Source organism: Manacus candei, unplaced genomic scaffold (assembly GCF_025592945.1).
Source record: "Manacus candei isolate 608988 ecotype Guabito, Panama unplaced genomic scaffold, ASM2559294v1 h1tg000050l, whole genome shotgun sequence".
NCBI classification, from domain to species: Eukaryota; Metazoa; Chordata; class Aves; order Passeriformes; family Pipridae; genus Manacus; species Manacus candei.
Window position 1 is genome coordinate 21,784,495 of NW_026138098.1, and position 21,054 is coordinate 21,805,548.

The 21,054-nt window shown below is 42.3% G+C and overlaps 1 protein-coding gene across 1 annotated transcript in view; it reads right to left on the minus strand.

Annotated features, from left to right (window-relative positions):
- NDST2 (N-deacetylase and N-sulfotransferase 2) overlaps positions 1 to 20,992 on the minus strand; it is a 127,426-nt gene extending 106,434 nt beyond the window's left edge. Inside the window, exon 1 of the mRNA XM_051800874.1 lies at positions 20,811 to 20,992. The gene's annotated coding sequence lies outside the window, so the exon portion shown is untranslated. The remainder of the gene's footprint in view (positions 1 to 20,810) is intronic.
- Between the last annotated feature and the right edge of the window lie 62 nt (positions 20,993 to 21,054).

Consider the following 21,054-nt stretch of genomic DNA (forward strand, 5'->3'; position numbering starts at 1 on the left):
GCAGTACAGCAGCAAACTACTCCCATCATGCAAATTATCACGTGAGAAGCATCAATTCCACTTCTATCATGTGATAAAAATACTCCCAGAGGATGGAAAAGTATAAGTTAGAAGGAAATAGGTAACTGGGACAATTCATAAACTCCTCAACTTGCTATCCAGCACATCTGCAGAGTCCTAAGAAAACGGGGTGGACCATGGGCCAGATGAACTTTGCTGCTGCTGTCCAACCTTTTCACCTTTGAGTGAAATATTGCAGTTCTTGTTCTCACCCTACATCTCTCTCACATAGCTTTCAAACTTGGAATACCAGAGTGGTTTACAGAAGAGTCCTCCCAGTAAAGATAAGGTAATGTATGTGAACAGTTAAAGGCAATACGATTTTCTGGCTCATGACAGAAAGAGTAGCACACTGACCTCAGCTAAATACAGAATCCATCCCCTCTATCCAAAAGAAATGCCTGTATGCTATTAATATAACAAGATGAAGCTCAGCTGTATAAATAAAACCCCTCATTTCAGCTAAGTCTTCATCATCTCTCTGGCATCCATCACCTTTTCTTCACAACGAAACTCTCAGGAGGGCCTGCAGTGTAGAGCTTTTTGCTCAAGTACACTGGACAGCAATGCAAGTCTGGTTTTATTATCTCCTCTTGGCAAGTTAACATTTATGAACAATTAGGTTGGAATTAAGGAAAAAAATCAGAAAACAAATTTGTGAAGGAAATACTCAAGTAAATATTTTCAAGTCAGCATGGTTTAAAATGGCAGTGTATTGCCTGGAAGTGAAGGGGACCCTGGATGCTGTTTCAAGAGACTTGCTGACATGCTGTATGACCTCAAGTACATCACTTATCTTTCCCACACTAAAAAATATCTCCTTATACAACCTTGCTAGATAGTTCACTTTGAAAATTAAAAAATAACTACACTGTAAATCCTCCTATTATTATTACTGCTGTTACTATGGGGGCTGGAACTGTCGTCAGCAAACAGGCAGGACATAATTTAATTTTCTTCAAATATTTATTATGCGACAACATAGCCATCTGTTTAACACTCACTATATTTAGTTTCTGTCTTAAAAAACAGTGGGAAAGAAAATACTAGCTTCTGACTTTCACTTCCACATATCCTTTCCAACCACATATGCACTAATACATGGTCAATATCTTTTCAACTGCAGAACCCAAGAAACTGCAGGAAAGCAGAGAGAATCCCTAGTTTTAGCAGTATTAAGTAAATTTTAATTTCAGCATTGAGAAGAAAAGACAGGGTATGAAGGATATTGGTGGAATGAGAGGACATAAATGGTAATAAAGCACTATGCACAAGGACAATACGCTAAAAGAGGACAGATATAAGAATATTACATATCTGTACAGAAAAAGTAACTTTCCAATAGCATTAATTTCTCTCCAATGCATTGTAAAATAGACCATCATTCTTAAGTAACAGCTGTTGCAGAGAGGTGCCTTTGGCATCTAAATGTATCTATTTGGACCCTTTTATGAAATGGCTTCACTTCTCTCTATCTGCACTGTAGCTTCCATCAGCCTGTATGCAAAAATCTTTTAACATGTCTCATGTCATACCACTGGGACTTCGAAATAATAGAAGTTGAGGAGGGAGCAAAGAATCTAAACTAATTAGCACACACCGAGTGAATAATGAGGAAAACTAAAAACCAGAAAGTATCAGTTAAAATGCACTTATCCCATTTTTCTCTTCCCCATTCCCTCCTCTGCTATCCAAAGCCCGAGACCATGAACCGCTCCCAGCACACCTCAGCTCGCGGCAGCAGCATCCCTTACCATGCCAGTCCCAGTCCACCACTGCAACTCCAAAATACAGAGCTCAGCCCTAGCTGGGAGTATGCCCTAATTTTCTAGAGTTATTTATAAACCATGATACCACATCAGGTCAGTCATGCCTGTCTGAGAGGCCAGTATCTGACATCACAACAAAAAAGGGCACAGAGCTCAGGCCAAGGAACTTCAGCACAGAGGTGAAATGCATAAGCCAAACACACAAATGCAAAAAGATGCCCAGTTATAATGCCTGGATGGTTTTAAAGAGTTTCTTTCCAGATCATCTATTGCTTATAAGTCTTCCTCTGTTTTCATACAACCAAAAGATAACATACTATAAAAGCAATACACTGGTATCATTAATTTACAGGTACTTGATGGTTGAATGGATAGTGAACAATAACTCCCTAATACAGTGTCAATATTCTGTCCATCAACTACAGATGCTTGTTGATATGACTTTTTTTTTTATATCAGGAGTTTCCAAACACATAAAGCAAATGCATTTTTTAATATCTGTGACTAATAGAACCAATAAGGATCTACATATTACCTTTTTGCACAAAAAACCAAAGAGAAACCTAATCATTTAGGAGAGATAACACCTGTTTTATAAATACTTCTATGCTTGTGACCAGCACAGAAACTGCTGAGTCACACTCCAGTGGAGCAAGGGTTGAGCACTGGCACAGGCCTGTAAACTCTCTTCAGTTACTCAACAAGGACAAAGGTTTAGACAAACACTACAGCAGATAGACTTCTGTCCAAAATGAGCTAACACTGGACTTTGTTTACATTGAACATGATTTGAGAACAGGTTAAAGATGTGCCACTGCCTGATCCATCCAAGTAACAACTGGATCTACTCTATGTTATAGTTCTTGAAGATACCACATAAAAACCGAAAAAACCCAAACTACATTATTCCTCAGTCTTGTCAAAACCCTGCATTTTTTTAAAGTAGCATTTACCTGCAATGCAGAAGACACTTCTACTGAATATTTTATCACCAGTGTAATAATCTGAATGTAACACCTTGTTTTAAGTGTGATATTCATAATTTCTTTGTGATCTGATAAGAATCATAGTTATTTAAAACACTTCAAAATTATACAAGACATAACTCATTCTGAATTTAGCCTAAAGCTCATTCACATCAGTTCCTACCACCTGTACTGTCCAGTTCCAAGTATGTCAAAGACTAGCAAAAGAAAGCCTTGAAGACAAATTTGCAAAATAGTAATCAGGAAAAGTAGTTCTTCCTATTATCCTTTACATTTACGGCTATCCGAAGCTCAAGGAAGCTGTCCAAAAGATCTTAAAAGCTTGTTTTCCTTTGCAGGATTTGTCTATATAACTGACACATAAATATCAGATTACTTTTGACCCCACAAAGTTTTAACCTCAATGTACTGATGTACCGCAGCAATACATTCCAGACTAATTTGTATGCTGAATGAAATATTTTTCCTTTAGCCAGAACTGAATTTATTACTTTCCAGTATCCCTGACAGGTTTTCCTTTCTGATGGCAGCAAGCTATCTATAACTAAAACAATTACTGGAAACAAGAAATCATCAATATCCCTTTAACAATATCTCTTTTACATAGAAGCTATTTCACAAATAGAAAGTCCTCTGCAATCATAGTAATTTGTAAAGATGCTGTAATCAGTATGAAAGATCCTGACAACGCATACACTGCACATTCTGCAACTGAAATTATGTTTCTTACCAGCAATAAGAAACTTTATGTGCCCCTGCACTGGGGCTTGAAATGCAGAGCTCAGAGCACCTTCCTCACAGCTCAACACCCAGGCCCAGAAACAACAGGCCCAGCAATACCATTATCATGAAGAATGATGATAAATACACAGGTTTTTAAAGGGCTGCTGGGTTTTCTGAGCACATCAGCACAGCTGTAGTATACTAGATTCACTCCTCCCTTGATGGTGGGAACAGCTGTATGAATTAGCTATTCACTGGAGCACTGTTCTTCTGAACCTGACTTTAGACATGATTCCTACCTGCAGGATGTGAAGTTTGCAGCAGCTGGTGTCTTCATGATGCTGTTTTACAGAAATCAGAGGTGGCATATATAAAAATGAGCCAAACAATACATAAAACTCACTGAAAAAGATTACTCAGCTAATTGACAAAAAGAAGGAAATACAATGAACAACCCACTTGAGATTCCAATACAGTAATTTGGTCTCTTCATCCACCCCACAGCGTTAGAGCGGGCAGAGTAAAGCACTTCTTTATATTTTCACTGCCATAAAGTGGATCTTCTGTCCTGATCTGGCCAGAATTACTGACAGCAGCTGAAGCCAAACCTCATCAGTGTCCTGGACAGCTTCCCCTCCATCATCTGAAAACTTGGACAGAAGTGTGTGACCCTCTCCTCAAGTCAAAAGCCTCACATAGCCCGTAATTCAACTCTCGCAATTACAGGTGGCCCTGATATAGATTAAATATCTTGCTATCCATCTTCAAAAGTACTCTTATTTGATTTCAGCTTTTTTTGTATTGACAACTGGAAAACATGGATGGTTATCTAAGTACTGCTAATGAGATCTAGTACTATCTCCCTGATGTTAGCCATCTGCGTTCTACTTGGGTCATATAATCTCTCCATTTATTAGTAGAACAATTCCAGATGATTCAAGAGTTTTTAAAAATACTAAATTAAAGGATGTCTCTGATAGGCCCAATGATGAGATCACCACTAATTCTGAAATAACAAAAGCTTATGCCATGGTTTTGAGTCATCTGATGCTGGCAATAACCAAGTATAAATGACATTGTGCTTTTTGGACATATAGAAAAAGGTCTTCTGGCACTTTAGAGAGAGGTTATGACAAAGAGTGCTCAATCTGGATGAGCCTGAAAACTGGATTCGAAGTGGTCATACAACAAAACATCAGTGAAAACAGCATTTTTCATGGCTTTTGGCACGTTTATCTAATGCTAAGAAGTTAAATAAATATGATGGATATTTGCTGAGTTACTCCTTGCCAGCATAGGCTGTAAGTGAAGATGGCCCCACTTGCTTAACTCTACTCCCTCCCTGAAGCACTAGATATAGACCCTGCAGCTACTGCTCCCCTTTTAACTATTTCCAGAGTAATGTACGTTCTACTAAATTCACTTGTTTTTACCTTTCCCTGAAATAGTACCGACAAATAAAAATACTTCCTTGCAAATTAAGGAGTCAAGGAGGGGGAGAATAGCAGACACAGCAGGCACTTTCCACCAATGTATGTTATGCAGATGAAATAAAAGGCAAGCACATTTCAGAAAAAGGCCTCAAGCAAATGTAATTTTCCATTTGATCCCAAAAAACTACTTCTAGCACAGACAAACTACCTAGAGCTTCAAAACAGCCAAGTCAACATCGGGTGCAAAAGGAAAAGGTCATTTACAAATCAAGATCTCCTTTTAAAAACATTTTTGAAAGGACTTTATGCCTTTGTTTTCCTTCTTTTGCCTATGTTTCTCTTCCAATCCTCAACACCTTGCATAATAAGTTGGTTCTTTAATATGAAAAAAATTTATACAGCAACTTTTTCCTCTGATTGTCGCTGACAGAGGTAGAAGAAGATGACTGACTTGCTGTTTGTTTTTTTTAAATCCATCAACAAAGCCTGTGACTGCCCCAGCTTTCTGCTCTGGACCATCTGATGCCCACTCCACCACCAGCCCTCCTTCGGTCCACAAGGGCAGGTGGCTCCCAGCCAGCCCTGCACAGCCCTCAGAAAGGAAGCTCACACAAGTCACTGGTCAGCAGGCAGTGACACCAATGTTTCCTGCATCCTATACTTCTTGCTCAATCTGTATGCTGACTATTCCAAATAAAGAACTTCAACAAAGTTATAAAAGAGGCAGACCCATCAAAACTTGCACTCAGGTTGTCAGCAGCAGTGTTACAATAAGGGGGACTTGTAACACTGCAGAGGTAAAGCACTTTTTTTAGCACAGTGATCAACTTACTGTTAACTTCTTTGGTCTCTTCAATGTGAAGATGTGGATTTTAAGTAGGTAATATGGAAAAATGGGTCTGCTTTAATTATAGTGTCTAGTGAACCATTGATCACACAGATATTTTTTTCAGGACTGCTTAAGAATGAAGTACCAAACCATTGGGCTGCTCAGCTACATCACCGAGTGCAAAACAAACAGGATTAATGTAACAAAAGATACTCAGATCTACAGAAAATATACCAACTCCACGAAGAGCCCCCAAATTTAAATACCTACATACATAAATTATAAATGGAGCAATTCTCCTGAAAAATAACATAGAATTCACAATGTGGAAAACAATAATGAAAAGTGGTAGTCTTTTCACTTCTAAAGGAAACTTCAAGAAGTGTAACTACTGCAATGACTTTGTGGTAATATGCCACTGGGATAAATAGGGAGCCATACCTCTCTGAACTACTGCTTCAGTCTCGAGTCTAAAAGGCTTTCCTCACATTCACTCACAATAATTTGTTTTGTCTAAAGACTTTGCACATTACCTATTATGTTAGAATATATTTTGTAGTTGCACACTTCTTCGCAGTCAATACAAACTCAAGGTGCTCAATGATTTGGGTTATGAGGACATGGAGATGGATTAGAAGAGGGATCTAATCAACATTTTTCCTGTCACCTGTGGGATCTGCTGCTCCCACAGTGGATTCCTGACTGTTGCCTTGCTCTATGTTTCTGGGCCCAAATAAAAAAGACACCTGTGCCACTGCATGTTATTCTTGCAGGTTTTTTTCCTAAAGAAGCAGGGTAGAAAAAGAGGCTGGCTTGATAAGGTAAAAGAAAATACCCCATATGGACAAGATGAGTGCAAAAGGAAATTGCTGACTCATAAGCGCTATATTAAGCTGTTTCACACAATCTCCCACCCTCACCCTCTCCACTTCCTTTTTCCCTAAAAGTGCTTAGATTTATTTTTCTCCCTGTATGCTAGCAAAGCCTCACTACCATTTAGGTCAGTACTAATGCTACTGTCACAGAAGAGAAGACTAAAGGGCAAAACACAGGAAGTAGTTCAAGGTATGACTTCTTTTTCCCACTCATTATTCCCCAAAGACAATGAAAAAAGTCCTAGCAAATACAGCAAGCTCAGCTCCCAAGATCTAGTATCTCAAGGCTGCAAATTGCACATACAACTATTTAACACCAGCAAGAAGTAATACAAAAACAATGCTTGCTCACATTGTTGGGTTCCAAAAGTTCAATTAATACCAGATACAAAATAATCCTAAATTGGTAGCATGCTTTCTTCCTTACAGCAATTACAATAAAACATCTACAGATGGTAGAATTAAAAGAATAAGTTTCGGAAAATTAAATTTTTCCTGTGTATTTTTATGATCCGTGCAAGTTAAAAATTGTTTTATTTAAAGAAGACACATTAAAGTTGTTCAAGCAAAATTAATTTTGATACATTCTATCTCATGAGTGTTTGTCCTCACAGCCTTCTCAATGTGGTGTTGTATATCCATACACATGCCTCTGTGTCTCTCCTCCTGTCTACAATTCTAATGTTAAAGCAAAATCCTAAATGACAAACGCCACTACACAATCATCCCACTGGTATCACATGGGCAGAGCTATCACCTGATATGCCACAAGGGCATCTTGAGCTATCTGTAAGTTACAGCAACTCTAGGTGGTTATTCTCAGTGTGGAAGAATCACAGAACGAAACCAGCATTGCTAAAAGATATTCTCCGACAGCCAGGTCTTCAGATTCAGAGACGCAGATTCCATCCAAGGCACAAGAAGGTACTAAAAAGCTTTGTATCTACTTCTGCTACTTGTATCTTAGCTATTTCATCTTTGTTTCTGCTCCAAAACCTGTCTCTCTCACCTAACCTGTTATAATCTAACCTTCTCATGTTCCTCAAGCCACATTTGCCCATCCTTGCTGGTCGTCTGTCAATTCCCTGTCTAATGTTTCCCCTTTGGCAACACAAGCTGACTGATGCAGTACCCTCCTGATGCAATATTTTCCATTTCATTAGCACCTAAAAACCTACTAGCAACTCAGCAAGTCCACCATTTCCACGAACCCCATTAATTTCCTAGAATCAGACACCTTTTGCCAACAGTTACAGCCTTCATTTCCCACAACTCAGAAGCTTCAGCTCCGGTCTCCTGTAACGATCCCTCTGTACATTGGCCTGCTCCAGCTCACAACCTGAGGTGCCACAGGACAGGAGCTCCCTCCTCTTCCCTCTATACAGAAACTGCAGAGTCCAGCCTACAGGACAAGTTCTCAGTTCTGGTGCAGCTCCAGTGCTGACCATATCCAATGGGCAGGGACCTGCAATTCAGGGGAGACATCAGGGCCAGCCCCAGGATAATGCATGGTCAGTGGGGGTGGCATCTTCAGAATTTCCAACCAGCCCTACAAAGCCTTAAGCATGCTAAAGCTACAACTACTTCCTTGACAGCATTATCTCTCAGTTAATTCTCATGGGAACAATAAAAGGGTATTCTAAGCAGGTATTTTATATATTTCATACATACACGTCTACTCTGTTTGATAGTCAAAACCACAGTAACAGATATTCACGTTCACTGTAGTTCATATTCACTTCACTATCTACAGTAGCGAAAAAGATCCCAACCTCATTCTCTAGAGCAGACACAAACCTGCTACATTGCATAGTTAAGTTACCAATTCTCATAATTCTTATCCACCTACTAAAAAAAGAAAAGTGATACTACTTTTCTGTTGAAAAGGGAATTAAGGTGTGGTGGTAAAGACTAAAACTACAGTAAAAGATGCTGCAATCATTGCATGTACTATCCCACAAAAAGACGAAAATTGTGTGACAAAGTGCATTTACAAATGCTTGAAATACTGTTATCTTCTGCTCAAAAGAAAGCTGGAAGTTTTCCAAGGCAAAGGTAATGTGTGTACACTTTGAAAACATACAGTGTAAATATTTATCATTACTTACTTGCTGGAAAAAAGAAAAAAAATGAAGCAAAGTACAAACCCCAAAGAGATTTTCTCTTTTCTCTTTTTCTCTCTTTTTCTCATTTTCTCTTTTTCCAATTTGCACACCTGTGTTGGGAGAGTCTTTTGATAAAGCCAGTGGCCAACCAGCACATGCTATTTCATTGTGATGAGCAGCTGATGTGGCATGATAACAACAGCTCAGAAGGCTGGGAAATAGTACTTGGTGAAAATCAATGGAATCTATTAGGAGTGGAATCTTCACAGGACTTCGGATGTTCAGACATCACAGATCTCTCTATGCAATGAACTTTCCTGAGATAAAGCTGCTCTTTAGAAGAAATAAGTCACATCGTGCAAAGCACAGCTTGTACAAAGTCATATAATGAACAGAACTTTTAAGCAGAAATAAATTGCTTTAGAAAATGTAGCTTTTTACTGGAACTGGCTTTGGGGTCTCCTGACAGCTGACATCTTTCTCCAAAGAAACACAGCAGAATGTCCAATATCTGTAAACTACTTTAGATCTCATAGTAACAGAAGAAAAACAGTACACTGACTGTTTGAATAGTGCAATCAGGAAGCACTCTTACAGAAATTGCCACGTCAGATATCACAACTGGGTGGCAACTGGTTTGTAATCTCTGGCATGGGGCCTTCCAGTCCCAGAACCATCATTCAGAAAAACAGCAGCTGGCACAAAAGGATTAGAAACATCAATATTGACTTAAGTTACATTCCAGTGTCAAAATTTTAAAACCATATAGGGAATTTCCAGACTGCTGGGCTTTGAGGGGGTGGAGGGGGGGTGGAAGGCAATGCTGGTTTTCCAAAGAGGTTTCTGATCTCCTGTAAAATACAAACTGGTAATGCCATAAAAGCCAATATCCCAGTAAGAATGAAGGTCTCCTACTGTAGGTGCCCTGAACCTCACCATACACAGCCTCCCTTTCTCACAAACCATCCGAGTGCAAACAGTCAGGAGGAATGGGGCTTACCTCAAATTGTTAAGAGGTTGACACACTTCACTGGTTAGAAGCAGAAGAATATGGTAGAGGTAATCTTATGACTGCCTGGCTCTTGGAAGGGCCAGGGGGCTCTGATGAATGTATTTATTGCTGTAATCTCGAGCCAAATGCCTAAGGGTGACTGCTATTTCAAATCCTCTAAAGCCTACAAAACCAGATAATCCATTGTTTAAAGATTTTAACTAAAAAAGACCAAGGTTGCAAAGCCTCAGGCAGAAAGAACAATGAAACACTAGACAGGAGAGCACTCTGCATTAGTTTGCTGCCCACATACTGCTGTGCTTTGCACTATACAAGGAACAGCAGCAATCAGACCTTTGTGTTGAGAAAGAGCTTTTACTGAAGAGAGAAGAGAAAGGGGATTCCTCTGCCCTGTCTCATAGCTACCTGCTCCCAGATGCACTATACACCAAAGGTCTTAAGCCTTAGCAATGATTAGTTATGCCCAACATAAGCTGCATTAAATGGCACAGAATTTTTAAAGCACTTGGCACTGCAATTAAGGCCCCTTTAATAAAATGCCTCAAGCTGAATACTTATATATTGCAGCACTCAAAAAAAATCAGTAGTAATTTACAACACGTGCAGTTAGTACATTTAAAGCATGACTATGCTGTGCTGCAGCTATTGCTGTAATGGCAATGCTGACCTCGTGCAAGAAGCTTGCCAAGCTGAAAAAAAAAGTGCACACTATGACTTGCACCCCAGGAGAGACACAACATATCTGAGCAACTGTGACAGAGGAAGAACTATTGCACTCACTGCTCTCAGGTACTGCTTCCTAGAATTTGCTATTTCCAAACCCAATAAAAATTAGCAAACATTTCAAAGAATTTTTGTGTGACACTTCCTCATCCCTGTATAAGATGCTCTTGGGTGACAGTGATAGGACAAAGAGTCTTCTGCACCAGTATTAACAATTCAAAGCTAGATTCAGATCTGTACTAGTCAAAACTAATTTACACTTTTTTCTTGTATTCCCCACTGATCTCCATTTCTGCAGCCCCAGTGGAGCCGGCCTTAGAGGCAGAAAAAAGGGATAAGAAGTCTCCTCACATTCACAGGATGAGTTTCGCTGCAGTACTCAGCTTGTTCCCATAACTTCACACGAAAAAAATAAAATTTCTTCCTGAATCTCATTCCTTTTCCTTCAAGACAGATGGAATCAAGCTAGATAAGATTTTCTAACAAGTATTACCTAAGGATGATCAATTTTAGGAAATTTAAATTTTAATGGTTGCGTGTTATATTCTAATGCCTGTGCATACAAGGTCAGTCCCATTTCATTTGGCTCACAGGTCCCTCATTCTGGCTATCACAAAAGTCCTGGCATTTGTGCTCACAAGCCTTGCAACCACCTCCCCAGCTTTGTCAGCAGTTTCACAACTACACTGTGGTACATGGTACGGGTACTTTTACCTGTGGTAAAAGGTCACAACTGAAAATGAGGATGGAACTCCCTACAGCCCTTGGAAAAGTTACAATATCCCAACAGAAAGCTGGTAGCAGAGGTTGTATAACACCAGTGCCAAGGAATTATGAAGACAGGATGAAATGAGTAGAGCTCTCAACACTCATTTTCAAGCTTGGTGTCCTCAGTCCCATCCTGACAGATCAAGCATGAGGTTCCGAAATCACTAACCCATGAAGGCCAAACAACATCCCTATCCAATGCTTTCTCCAGAGGAAGCCTAATGACAGGGGGGAAAACAGTATCTTGCATTTGTGGCTTACACCCTTCATCTGTATGAAGATGCCTTTGGTTTTTTTTTTTTAGGTTGGTTCATTTTTAAAAGTACCCAATACAGACTTTAAGACCAAACAGTTTACAGACTTTAAGAACAGCCTTGCTTCCAGTGCAGACACTGTATAAATTTCCACTGCCTTGTCTTTCAGCACTGCCTGTAGCTGATCGTCACCCTTGCACAGGATGCATTTCAGGAAGATGTAATTGCAGGAAGGGCCTGAGCACTCACAACAATTTCAGTTCCTAAAGAGTTGTCCAGAATCGTATCATGGGTCAGACTCTTGGTGCCAGGGTGCTAAGAAAAGATGTTGAGGAAAACACAGAAACATTTCTTGTTTGTTTTGGTTTCTTTTAACAAGATAGGGGAAAAAAACCAAAACCAAGAACCATTCCATAAAAATGTAACTAGTTTTCTGACATAATTTGTCATGTCTTTTTGGCAAATTGCACAGGAACATAAAGATAATACAGCACTGCTTATCAGAGACCTGCATTTTTCCTGTGACCCCAGGGCTGGTCTGCACCTTGATCAAAGCAACTGCTTCACTCTTCCCCTAGAGGCATCTTCTTCACAAACTATATCACTACTATTTCTTCAATCTTTCCCCTTATGAGAAATCAGTTGTATAAAAACTAATCCAGTTTCCAATTAAAAGTGGAAAAGAACAGGCAGCAATGAAGGACTGCAGTTATTGGGCTCTCAGTCTGCTGGGCATGCAGCTTGGCTCTCACCAGGTTGCTTGTTTCCAGCATCATTTTAGAGTTTCCCATGACCAATACTAGTTAAGTCTAATCTAGATAAATCTAACATTTAAAAAGTTTGCAGGACTCATGCAAAGGGTCTCGTGAAATCATATTTCTAAGGTGATCATCTGGCATGTCTTGAGGTGGTCGTACCTCTCCTCTGAAGAGAGCAGCCCTGGAATACCATCAGCTCATCCTATCTCCAAGACACTCTGTGGTGTCCCAATATAAAAACATTTGAGCCTGACTGGGTTTCTTAGTGATCAACTGAAAAGTAACATTTTCTCTTTTGGAGAAGGACAACAGCAAAAAAGAGGGTTTGTTTTGTTCTGTTATTTTAATTTCCACATCAGTTTCCTGGTCCTCCTTGCTGAGTGGTTGTGCCAATACTAAGAAGGGTCAATATAGGATTGGATTGCTTTCCTCACTGGTAGTATCAGCTTAAATGCAAACCAAGAAGAGTATGTTCAAAGGACATCTTCACCGTACTTCCATTCAGTAACAGGAAAATGCTAGGACTAACAAAAATAAGATAATTATACAATAGCTCTACAACACACAAGAGAATTAACTATAACCACCTCAGAGAAACATTATGTTCAACACCAACTACAATTATGACAATCCCCGAACACTAGTTTGTTCTTAACCTGCCCACAGACACAACACAAGACCCAAAAGGAGTTTCGAGCTCTGCCTGCTACCACAGGCACTGCACCATCGTGTGTGGTTAGTAAGGAATTTGTATTTAAAAGTAGTGCTGGGAAAGGCAAACATCAATATTTTGTTTGAGGCAAAGCAAGTTTTCCTGCAGAAAGCTCTGTGTTTATATGGACTTGGGCCATGGAAACATACTCTGTTCCACGCACAGTTACAGGATACTAAAATATAGATACAAACACATGATAAAAGTACATTTTCTTGGTAGCCTTGAGTCAGGAAAGCAGACTTATTCACATCGTGCTTTGATACAAGCGACCAGATCTGAAACAGGAACATAAAGGAAGGATAGGATGGAAGTCTGCAGACAAAACTAAATCAGGAGACAGTGACAGATCTCTGCTTATGAGGAAGATGATTATGACTCAGCCATAAGTAAAGCGCATGCATTTTGAGCTTAAGTATCACTGAGTGAATCCAAACATTTCATTAAAAATTAATAAAACCAACAAAATTACAACTAACAAATTAAAATACATTATTTGTGACAGAAATGGGGGCAGGGGAAAGACTGATGTTTCAGAGGTGGTCTGGACAACAGATTAGACATGAAGAGAGGCCTCAACACCAAAAGGAATCTTCGCGGCTGCTGGACTGGGCCAGGATCCCACTTCATCCCACTGAAAAAGCAGACTTAACACTGCAAGAGCTCACATCATTCACAGAGCTGCTGAAACAGGGAGCTGCAGCAGTCCTCATGCACAGACACTGTGTGGTGATTGATGCAGTGTCTACACTAGTTTCTGTCTGCTCTTTTTAATAGCTCTGCAGCCCTCAGTAACTGGAAAGACAAGCAGTTCACCAACAGTAAGGTGACGGTTTTTTCAGTAGTTCCATCACTGAGACAAATGATATCACTTCAAAGACTTCTCTATACTTAAAACAGACCCACACACAGGTGATGACCAGAAGAGAAACAAAAACAAGACATGGGTGATGACAGATGCAAAAGGATGACATTTTAAGGGGTCAGCCAAGATACCAACCTTTTCTCCACTAAAAATTTCTACCTTTAATTAGATTGCACAAGAGTTCCCAGTCTTACTTGCTCCTCATTCATCTTGGACCATCAAATATTAAGAGGTATTCAAGTTGTTGTGAAATTATGTTATTCATCTCAAGCAGGGATCTACATGCAATGTGCCACTGTGTTGGGACACTCCAAGCTTGATCTTGTTCAAAGTTAAACTTCCAGCAGTGCAAAAGCCAGACTGTGCAGAAGAGAAACCTGTCTCTTTACAGAAAAAAAAAAAATCATAGGCCAGTACCTGACATTTGGACATTCTCCTTGCTTCTGGAGGCAACTACAATCTCTGTGGTTAAGGCTTTGAATTGAACAAAGACCTACTCATAGTCTGGTCTGACTTCTCTGGGACAGGTATGGCTGGCCAGGACCACAGAAGAGTCCTGGTTACCAGACACAGCAGACCCCTGGTTGTTGGACAACCCAACGATAAAAGCAAGGGCAAAGACAATCGACAGCTGCGGAGCACTTGGAAAAGCTTTCAGAATGAAGTGGGAGTGGCACAGAATCACTATATCAGCATTAGCTTAAAAAGAAAAAATTACAGAAAAAGTTCTCTAAATATGGGAAAGGCAGTTAAGATCAGAAGAGACAAAATTGATGTAAATCAATTAATAGTGAAGACATTAAAATGCTATTCTGAAAGCAGTCCGGGATTAGGAGCAAGTTAGTGTCACTCTGCAAGGTGTTCAATTTACCTTCTGCTCAGATACTTATCCTGCTGACATTTTCTACATCTGGACTAACATTCTCAGTTTTTAATATATTCAGTGGAAAACCAAAAAAGAACTTCCAAAATGTGATTCACCTCAACAAATGTGGACATCTGCTTCAGAGCAAAATGAACTGCACCCTAACATACCCTTAAACATTAGGGAACTTACAGTGCTCAGATGTGGACATGGTGTCCAGTTTTACATCTCCACATGTAGTCAGATGAGTCCAATTCTAATCATCCAAGAGATACCTCAACTGACTGTTTCAAAAACCCTTTCTGACACAAAATTTCCCATGCACTCTAAAGCACTGGTAAGGGCTAGAGAGCTAATGCAGAGTTGTACAGTAAGAGGTTCTCAAGACAAAAATAGAGATTTATAAACTGTTCCGTGTTTCTTCTAACCTTTCCGAAGTAAATCTCAAGTTTCTCTGCTTTTCTAAATGGAGCTCTACTTGGAGCCTATCACAGCTAAGGCCTATCATCCCACTGTTTCCTTTGAGGAATTAATACCAAAGTGATTGAAAATGTAAGAGTTAAGATCTGTTGAAGAGCTCTAAAAATCCACATGCAAGCTCTGATTATACTTCAGAAGTACTGCCAAGCAAATTAGCATTAATTAGAGACAAGCTTAAAGACCAATAAAATATTAGGCTAATGGAATCATCTGGAACCGTAAACCTAAACATGATCAAAGGAAAACAAGTTGCTCTGTCACATAATCTGATGGTCCTGACATGGGAGCCTCCCAGATCGAACCACTTAGAGGAATGTAATATTCTAGCAGGGTTCCTGATGCAGAATTGAAGGATGTAGGAGACTGGAGAAACAAAGAGAAGAGAAAGGGCAGGGTACTGGGGTTGTATGCTTTCAAATAGAGTGACCAGATGGCAGACCAGAACTGCAAAAAGAGATTAAGAAGGGATAAAATTGTCATTTTGCTGTCCCTCTTTCCTCCTTCCTTTTTATATCAGTTATGCCAATCCAGCTCCCAAGCTCATGACTGAAAACAGAGAAAAAACATACATGAATAAATAAAAGCAGCAGTGATCTCTATCTCCAGAGAGGGCTACAACTTGTTGGCGTGTCATCTAACACATACAATTTTATGTCCTACTCTCTCCCCCATTGTGGAAACCTTCCCTGAGGAGGCAACCTGCAAGCCTCTTTATGTGAGCTACAAGAAGGTTGGAGAGCAGAGGACAGACTCTACTATCTTTTGCTTCACAGAGAATGCCCTAAACAAACTTTTCTGCTAATGCAGACATTTCCAGAGGGGAAAAAAAAGAATTCAGAATAATGCACTGCAGAGTTGAGAGAGAACAGATCAGGCTAGTGCAGTACAACTATACTTGTATCCCACCAAAACTCTAGATCACACTCCCTTATTTCCATCACACACTCAAAACACGAGACGAAGTGCTGTAGATGGTAAGTGTGGTGTGACACATGCAGAGCACAGGGACCAGCACCAGGACCTGCACAAGCCCCCCAAGTACAATGAGCAGAGGACAAAACACATCTCTCCTTTTTTACCCTCCTTTGATTCTGGGGAAAAAAAAAAAAAGAATATTGGCATATAATAGCTGTTAGTTTTAACGCTTAACCGCATAATTTGTATTTAATGACAAATATTACATTCTCTTAATGGAAAAAAAGAGTACCTTATTTTAGGCTAAGTTAAGGCATTAACATTTCAGCCTGAGAGAAGCTGCAAATACTGCTGATGTTCCACGTTTGCAATCCCAGCAGGAAGAACAGCTGCAGTTACACACAGCTACAAACACACTTGGAAGAGACAGGTATTTCTGAACATCTTGGTGTTGCTAGTACATAAGCAAGTGCTGTGTGGAGCTGTCTGTTCTTATTTTGCAGTATTCATTTTACTTGACAAATTCAAAAGCAGGCTGAGTCCATAGAGAGAGAGAGCTCGTGACCATCCCTCTCCTTGTTGGAGAGTTTGGGCAGCTTTAAAACAGCAATTCCCACTTCTTTGAAAACAGATCTCGTGACACTGCCCAGTGAAAGCCACAAATATTTTGAGAAGGTCCAAACTGCATGCACAATCTTATCAACCCCCTCACATTTGCTGCTAAATCAGTTAGCTTACTAAAAATATCAGCAGGCATGAATGTGATGGAGGATATCTTCCTGGTGCAGAAGATTAATTCATCACTCATGTCTAGAGATTTCTACTGCATTTTTAATAGGGTACATATGGATTCAGATCTATATCACTTCCTTTCTGGATATGTGTCTGTATTGAAAAACAGTCCCCAAACAGCAATTGCCAGAGGCCCAAGACCTTCGAGCACTGCTAGGCAGAAAGAAAAGGTACAGCTCTGATCTGTTACTCCAGTAAATCATTCAGTGGCAATTTAAGACATAACTGTGCTCCACAGCTCTACTGGATTAGATTCGTGCCTCCAGAGCAGGATCAGTAAAGCAGAAAGTCTGTCTGCACCGTCACTGCTGCACCACACAGCCTGGAATCTCAAATTCAGTGGCTGAAGAAGGGGAACATAGTTCCTTGTGACTTTGCTGGAGTGGGAAAATTGCCAGTGTAAGGGCAGGGGGCACAGCTCAAAAAAAAGAGAAACAAAACCCAGCCTTTGAGACTTTCAGAGCTGATGTCAGAGCACCCGGAGCTCAGGCGGAGCTGCACCAGCGCATGGTGCCTGCAGACTGTGCTGCTACAGGCCAGAGGTGAAGTGCCTCAGCACAGCCATAATGAAACTCAGGGCTTCACCTCTTTGCATTATGTTCAATTAACCAAAGCAACTGTGTTCACCAAAGTCACAGTGAATTTTCTAAAGACAGGTAATGTTGGCCTGGGCCTTCTAAAAATACGCTCCCAGCACTAGCCTTCTACCAGTCCTGTACTGCTCAAAGCCTGTCATCAGACAACAGCAGCAACTTGGATGTACTCATATTCAATCACAGAGTCTAGAAAGACAGTCAGAAAGGAAAAAATTGAACTCAAAGACCCTTGAATCAGCAACAGCTACAAAAAGAATAGAGAAGCATGGAGAGCAAACAGGAGCATTCACCCCAATTATTTCCAGAATCCAGGACAGACATGGCACTCGTGCCCAGCGCCACCACCACCATCTGCCTGTGCTGCTGCTGCACCACTGCTGTCTTACACCCACAAACTCCACTGCAGCTGCCTGTTGAGCTGGAAATTTGATAAACTGCAAAGGATGCTGACAGCCAGAGGCTGCTCCGTTCTCTATAAAATATCCTGTAATAAATTACATTACAGACTGGGGAAAAGGATTTGGAAGAGCGAGAATTAAAACACAACCTTATGAGAGCTAAATGAGACCAATTAAAGGAGATTTGCTACAAGTGCTAAGGGATTTTGACCTGAGCTGTAATCAGGGATAGATATGCATTCCTTTAAAAGAGGGAAATGAGCAAGAGATCATGTGTAAACAACTCTGCCAATTAAAACGAAATGGATTATCTTATCTGTGCAGCTTTGCTCAGAGAATCACCGCATATTCCAGATATACCACAAAGAGATCTGAGACAGTCATTCAATCCTATGAAACAAGGCTCAGTGATGAGGAGATAGGCTGTGGTTCAGGCCTCAGCTGCATTTTATTTCCTCCACACACCCCTTTTTTTTTTTTAAGAAATCATGAAATTATAAAATAAAATACAAAACTAGGCTCAGCCTTTTTCACCAGGCCACCTACATGAATTCTGACACAGATCAACCTGAAGGTTAAGCATCACAACAGTAAAACGTGCCTTATGCAAAAACCATGCAGCAGATCCCACCATCACTGCACTACCAGATACTGCTGGCAAACACTGAGCTTGCCCATGCACACACACTCATGTCCTGGTAAACAATCACACATAGTATTCAATACCTTAAAACAGTGACTCTCAGTTTTTCTGTATCACAATCCCATTTTGCTGCCAGATGCCCCAGACCCCCTCTCCCCATGGGCAGCAATACTGGAGGGCAAGATTGGTCCCACTCTCCATTCTAAACCCCAGTCTGAGAACCCACACACATGAGCAAAAGTCATTTCTGCAACTGGAACGAAAAATTTGACATGGACAGATGTACCACTGCTCTTGCTCTGTGTCCTTGCTCTTAGCTCATTCTGAGCTGCACTTTTTTTGAAAATTCCATTTCTTCTTCGTTCAAAATCATATATACATGCAAAAAAGCAGTTTTACAAGGCCTGAAGAAACAGTAAACAGAGGAAGAAAAGACCCATTAGGAAACCGTGTTCAAGGAGCAACAACAAGGAAAACAGTACCATGGACTTAGAAGGCAGCAAAAAACTAAAAGGGAAGAACGAACAAAAAGAAGAATTTGGGATGAGACAGAAAAATGTAAGAAGAAAACAGCAAGTGGACAAGACAAATTGTAAGAGATATATACTTGTTCACAGTTGCTGACAGCAGAAAATTTTTAGAACATTTTGTGCTGGTTGCCAGATTTGAGCACAGTTTTTCCACTGGCTCAAAACTGGTCTAGTGGAGTCAGCCTGCTTTTGGAACCAGACTAGCTCTTTAACACACCACAATCACATCTGTGCGGCGTGAAGTACAAACTAAAGTGCCTATGTCCAATCTTCCAGCAGTTGGATCAGTGATCTCAGTGCCATGAAAACAGCTGCACTGAGAAACACAATAAAGAAACACTGCACAAACCCACCGTGGACAGAGCCCCTCAGGTGCCTCCATGCAGCAGCTGTACAGGGCTTGGTTCTGGGATCACTAACTGCTGTAGGTGCAGAGCCAGCTCACACGGGCAACGTGAGCATGTGTGGGCACCCACCCCGATAAACTCTTGGGGCTGATGCTGAGCATCTAATCTTTTCTCTTAGGGCTCTTAGAGTGTTTTTGTACAAAGTGTCCCACCATATAGATGCTACCTAGATTCTCCCATCATGAAAATTTCCCAGCCCAATTACTACAGATAATTGACTGCACCTAACCTGAAAAATTAATCAGAAGTTTCTAGTTTACATCTTTGCTACAAAGGGCAAGGTTACACTTCCTAATGAGAAATGCACGTACAATTAACAACTCTGAATACTTCTTTGGCAAGACCAGTCACAAAGAATCCCAGTGTGGATTAGTGTAACTTGTGGCTGAATTCAGATATGTGACATTTGCCCGCTTCTAATTCAGGCAACACAGAGTTTATTCACTCTTGCTTAAGCAAACAGGGGTGTCTCGTGCTTTATTTATCGCTTTACCACTGCAAAAACATTTTAATGACTAAATGATGGTAAATGCTATACGAACGATTCCCCACGCTCCATCAGCTTTCCCTACGTAACACAGTTTTTGTTGTGTCTTCGTGGTACCGCAACTGTACCCGCGGCTGGCCTGCACTGAACGCAGCCCCCAGCCAGCCGCCTGTGCACACGGGCAGTACAGCCGCACCAGGGGACAGGAGCATCCCCTGCCCCGCTGCACGGCGACTTGTTCAGCGCCGGTCCCGCCGTACCAAGCACCCTCACCGCCCGCAACACGGCGCCGCGGGGTAAACAAAGCCGGAGCGAGGCCGGGAGCGCAGCCCCGGCCCAGACCGCGCTCCCCGCCGGCAGCCGGAGCACGGGGGGCTCCGAGGGGCGGCAGCCGCGATGGGGCAGGAGCCGCCGCTCCGGGCCGTGCGCCGGGGGCTCCGCGCCCGCCTAGAGCAGCCGGGCAGGGCTGCGAAACCTCCGGCCCCGGGCACCGCCGGCACACGGGGCACCGTGTCGGGGCGCGGGCCCCCCGTGCGGGCTCTCGGCGGGACGCCCCGGTCGCACAGGTGGCTGCGGGGCGGGCGGCGCCTCCGGGGCGGGGGGGCAGCGCCCTCCGTGCCTCCGGCGCCGGCTCGGCCCCTCGCCGCCCCCCGCGGCCCGGCCGCCCCTCGCAAACACCCACCGCCCGGGACCGCCGCCCCCCGGCCGGCACAACTTCCCCCGGCCCCGCCGGCGCCGCTCGCTCTGCTCTGCCCCGCCGCCCTCCGAGCCGGCCCCGGCCGGGCCGCGCCGCCACCACCGCGCTGCCCTCCTCCTCCACCTCACCTGCCGCAGGGAGGCCCCGCCGGGCGGGCAGGTCTCGGCTCCCAAAGGGAGGGAGGGCGGGCGTCCCCCGGCGCGGCGAGCAGCGCTCAGGCCGGTCGCGGCCCGCCGGCTCCCGGGCGCTGCGCGTCCCTCCGGCCGCTGGGGGAGCCGCCGCCGCGCGGCGCGGCCGCCATCTTCCGCGGGGCGGGGAGCGGGCGGGGCCGCCGGGAGGCACCGCGGGCTGGGCCCACAGCGGGTCCCGCCG